This window comes from Malus domestica, chromosome 15 (genome assembly GCF_042453785.1).
Source record: "Malus domestica chromosome 15, GDT2T_hap1".
NCBI lineage: Eukaryota > Viridiplantae > Streptophyta > Magnoliopsida > Rosales > Rosaceae > Malus > Malus domestica.
The window spans coordinates 37,933,235-37,939,234 of NC_091675.1; positions in this window are offsets into that span (position 1 = coordinate 37,933,235).

Genomic DNA, 6,000 nt, shown 5'->3' on the forward strand with positions numbered 1-6,000 from the left:
CCAACAATCTAACATGTTTGTATATACTTCAAGATCGCATATGTCAAAAATTACAAAAAACAAACATTCAGATATCAAGTAACGGGACAAAACTTTTCGACGGTTATAAACGAAAAATCACGATTTAACAGTCATTTTAACTCCGATTTTGATGTTTTTTTACAACCACACTCCTTGACCCTATATGAATACAGTGATTGAATTCGATCTTCAATTTAAAATATTTACACTAGTGGATACCACAAAATCTTATACTATACTTAATAAAAGTATGAATAAACTATTAAGTATTAGTGAATCTATTGTTTTGATGGGATACTCATTCTATGAAATTAGTTTCAATGATCCAACCGTCAAACATGTTTATATATACTTCGAGATTGCATACGCCAAAAATTACAAAAAACAAACATTCAGAGATCAAGTAACGGGACAAAACTTTTCGACGGTTATAATCGAAAAATCACGATTTAACGGTCATTTTAACTCCGATTTTGATGATTTTTTACAACTACACTCCTTGACCCTATATGAATACAATGATTGAATTCGATCTTCAATTTAAAATATTTACACTAGTGGAAACCACAAAATCTTATGTTATACTTAATAAAAGTATGAATAAACTCTTAAGTATTAGCGAATCTATTGTTTTGATGGGATACTCATTCTACGAAACTAGTTTCAATGATCCAACCGTCAAACATGTTTGTATATATTTCAAGATCGCATACGCCAAAAATTGCAACAAAAAAACATTCAGAGAGCACGTAACGGGACAAAACTTTTCGACGGTTATAAACGAAAAATCACGATTTAACGGTTAATTTAACTCCGATTTTGATGATTTTTTACAACTACACTCCTTGACCTTATATGAATACAATGATTGAATTCGATCTTCAATTTAAAATATTTACACTAGTGGATACCACAAAATCTTATGTTTATACTTAATAAAAGTATGGTATAGTACTATTGTTTTATTTTTTTTCATAATTATTTTGGTAAACTTCTCATAATTTGAATGATTTTTAATGTTTGGTTTTTCTATGCTTAGTTTATGCAGAAGATAGTTATGACGTGGAAAACCTTACTGAAAACATCATCAACATAACTCTTGAAGGCAATAGATCAAGCCAAAGTTCCAATGCAATTTCATGATGATCGATGTAAATCGAGGATTTTGTAAATTGAGGTTTACACTTTTGAGAAAAATTTCACAACCTTGAAAACAAAAACTGTTTCATTTTGCATATCCTTGCACATTTAAAATTTGTAATAGATTAGTAGTGTATGTATTATTTTTTTATTAGGCTCTTATTTTCGAGTGTAGATGTAGTACTTAAACGACAAATGTGTTTTAATGTTTTGAAGTAATATTTATGTGGCAATGTGTGGTATGTGCAAATTTAAGAAAAAAAATATATTTTTCTTAACGGGTCATAACGGGTCATAACGGGTCGGGTCACTTTACCCGTTGGGTAAAGTGACACGACCTGTTAAGGACCCGTTAAGATAACGGGTGTGACACGACACGACCCGTTAAGATAACAGGTGTTACACGAAAACGACACGAACACGACTGACACGACCCGTTTGCCAGGCCTAGGTACAAGTACCCATTCACAACAACCTCTTGTGATTACCCATCTTTTTGGCCTCTAGAAAATAATACCTCACGATGATACGATGTTGGCATTATGTTTCTTAGTTAAGTTCTTTCCCACCATGCCGGTTTTGCTAGGGGTTCAAGCATGACCTCACGATGATACGATGTTGGCCACACTCGTTGCCTACCTTAACCTCATCAAATGTTTTAAATAAACTCCTCCTGAATATAAGCATTCACTTTGTCACTTCCCCATGATAGGGTGAAGGCGGTGTACAAGTCATAAACGCTTGGAGCCTACCACGGTGGAAGGCCACGAAAAAGTGTTCTAAGCACTCTTACGCTTACAACTTAATATTGTTTGGTTGAGGGATTTTAAGGTCTCATCAATTTTATTTATTTAATCACAATCAAATAAATTGTCCTTTTATAACTACTAGTCCAAAGTTAATGAATTTAGTGGCATATAATATCCCCATTATTCGTTTTCATAAAACAAATCAATATCAAAACATTTTTCAAAATATTGGAGATACATATAACCACTAATTGTATTCATTATAGTCTAGTAGCGTATGATACTCCCACTATTTGTTTTGAGAAAAAACAAATCAATATCAAAAACGAATTTTTCAAATATTGGAAGTAACTACTACTACTATGGTTTTTGCATTCCTTTGAATTTGAACTTTATAGTTATCTTAGGCTCTTGGATGATTATGGACTTATTAGGTTATTGCAACAACGAGCCATCATTGTTGAATATAAACTCGGGGAGGTTGTGTCAATTTAATTACGTGCTTATCAATCCAATTAAAACCATTTTCATTGAGCCATTAGAAATGAAAGACAATCATTCATTGCTAATTAGGGCATTGGACCCTTTTAATCTTTAATCTCATGTCAAAACCCTCTTTTAGTTATGTCTCCTTACCAATAGTTAAAGAAACTCTAGTCTAGCACTAGAGGGAATCCACTAACGAATAGAGATTAAGAAGTAATAAGAATTACAAACCGATTTGTACAAATTCCTATAAATTACATATACTAAAAGGGGAGAGATAGATTAACGTCAAACGTGACAAGGTCCAATTAAACAGTAATTAAAACACATTCCCAAGGTTCAAACAATTTGATTTTAGCGCCTTATCATATAGCTCAATTATCGTTTAAGGCATAAGTCCAAAGTCATCCATTTCATAACTACTTAAACACATTTAAATAATCATTAGGGAATGCAACATAAACATTTAGATTTAGTGCATATGGGCATAATAGTATTATGAGTTTAAACAACTAACAAAATTAAAATCAAATATTTTAACTTTCTAGTTAGTAGGGGCCTAAATGTAAATATGAAAAGTTAGGGGTAAAACCGTAAATATTTCAAAGTAAATATCAACTTTTCAAAGATTACAAAATAGCCCCACAAGTGGATAAATCCACTAGGGAGGCCGGCCATTCAATGGGAGGGTGGGAAGTCTCACCCACATGCTACAATTTAATGCAAAGTAGAAAAAATCCAAATTTGCATGTCACTTGGTTTTGGCATTAAAAGGCTTTAATGAGAAAGTTTGATGGAAATCTCCTAGACAAGTCTAGGGTTTTAAAAAGTTTTAATATAGTTATGGATGGTAAGAACATCATCCAAAACCATAAAACCATGCATGAAAACCAAATAAAACCATTTTCACCCAAAACCCAATTATGAACACCAAGAACAAAACCATGAACACTTTTTCAAGATTTGTGTATTCTTGGTGAATTTTCAAACCCAAAAACAAAAGTGACAAGAACACTTCTTTTAAGCTTTAATAGGATGTGTGAGTGGTTTACAATAAAACACAAACACAACCCAAAACCACCCCCAAAACCGTGCCTACCCTTTTGAACAAAACCCAAATTTTGTTCATGACTTATTCTTCATTTATGCATACAAAACAACTTTTACATGCATATCTTTTTCAACTCTTGATTTACATTTTTCAACCATTGAAAAACAAAAGACAAACATACTTTTAAATGAAGAAGTAATATGTCAAACTAGTCTTAAACTCATTTTTCATTCATGCATACAAAACACTTTTGCAAACATATCTTTCTCAACTTTTGACTAACATTTTTCAACTATTGAAAAACAAAAGACAAACATACTTTGAATGAAACAATAAATATGTCATGCATAATATTAATACCCATATGCATAAAATCCAAAAGGACACATTAAATATAAACCATTGGCTCTGATACCACTTGAAGGGAAATTTATGAGATTCTAGAATGGGATTTCAAATAGACTATCATGCATATACAAATCATATTGAATATACGAAAGCAGCGGAAGCATTTATAACATATTATCAAAGCTATAGTCATGCAAATCCCCTTCAAGGTTCATAGGTTTATATATAATGCATCAAAACATTTTAAAGAATCAAGAACAAAGAGAAGGTTAGTCTTATACCTCTTGATCTAGACTTGAGACCAAGGATGGACCACCTCCAAGCCCTTTGCTCCTTGAAATCCTTGAGCCTAGCTTCCCTCCTTGCCTCCTCCACTATGTTACAATGAGTGCTCCTAGGTTCTCTTCAAGTTCCCAAAGTAGGAAACCTCTAAAGATCCTCACCCACTAGTGTAGTGAGAAGGATGAAGGAATAACCAAAAGGGTGTAAGAGATATTAGTAAAAACCCCCTTTGGTGGCCGGCCTTTGTGTAGTTTAGAGAGCTATTTTTCTTTTGCCTCTTTGTTGTTTTAACACACAAAAACCCTAATGAACTTTATCTCTATAAAGTTGCTTATATAGACAAAAGAAACCTAGTCAACACTTGACTAAATATCTCACTCTTTTCACACCTAAAGTGGCCGGCCTCTTTGTTGTTTGTTTGGGCTTTGGGCTTTTATTATTTCAAGTTACCCAATGCTTGAATAAAAGCCCAATGGGCCCAATTAAACCCGAACGTTTCTTAAGCCCAAAACGATCTTTATCGCTTTTATGATTTCTTTAGACTTTCTAAATTAATCACAACAATTAATTAATCCAATTCGGTCTACAAATAAGGTCGACAAAGTGCGGTCCACACCTTAGAAAATGCGATGAAACTTTACTGCAGTAGCAAAAAACAATCATACATATGCATCATGATGTGGATTCAATTCCTATCGCTACCTTGCTCTAACAATTAACCATCTAACTCACCAAACATAATGACTACTAAACAAAACATAATTGAATACAACGCCGACAAGATGGAAACACGATAGTGTTTGAAGACGTCTTGTTCGCAAGGCCCTCTAGCTCTGCAACCCAGACTGAAGCAGATGGTAGTGAAATATAGGTGAAATTATGGAGAATTTGAACTATCTTTTGACTGACAAATTGCCAATTTTGACGATATTATGTGTATATTTGGGAGAATCGGCAATAGAGGATGAAGAAATAGAAATTGTACCTCCACAATCCTCTTCCCCTTCTCCTTAGTAGTCAATACTCAACCTTTGTGTTGTCTAAGAGCATTTACAAAGGAGATGTTAAAACCCTAAGTGGAATGCCACTGTATATATTTAACATTAAAAGTCTCTTCAATCGAAATGTTATTTGTTAGTAGGATTTGAAGGCTTTGTAATTTAGAGTCAAATTTATCATCAATGTCAAATTTATTTTTAACTCATTTTAATGGTGACTCCCTTATTCCACTAACATTTCAACCAATAAAAATTTTGTTTCAACATTTTTTTAATAAGTACCACCATTTAAAGCTCTATTTAAATTTAAAAAAAAACATTTGACAATAAGGTTGTAGAAGTACAAAATTTGGCACAAGACTTTAGATTGCCACATCATCCATCAATTATAATTTGACTCTTATGATTTGACATTTCTTTTAGAGATTGTCTAATTAGTCAATTAACACTCTGAATTTCTAGTTTTGTTCTTTTTATTGTATTTAGGGGTTATGGGATATAGGAAATTAGAATCGAGGAATTTTGGATATTTATTTTTTGAATACATTGATATTTTTGAACTAAAGGAAGGGGGAGTTCGGTTAAGCTACACAATGAGTAACCTAATTTGGTATAGAATTCGCCATCCACCAGATTCGAACCTAAGGCTTCTTACTTCCAAGTAAAGAGGAATACCACCAGATTGTAGTATTGAGTGACATGAATTTTGGATATTAGGGATTCATATTTCATTTCAGCTTATGTTACTCCAATTCAATTCAATTTTCAAGTTACAGGAACAAATAAAAGTAGGCAACAAATTTGTGTAAAATTTGGGGAATGTCATAATACCAACGATACTCTGCCGAAATTTTGATAGAATATTTCCTCTAAAGAGATTGGGTTTTTGGGCACTTACAAACACAACGGATGATTTCCACGAAAC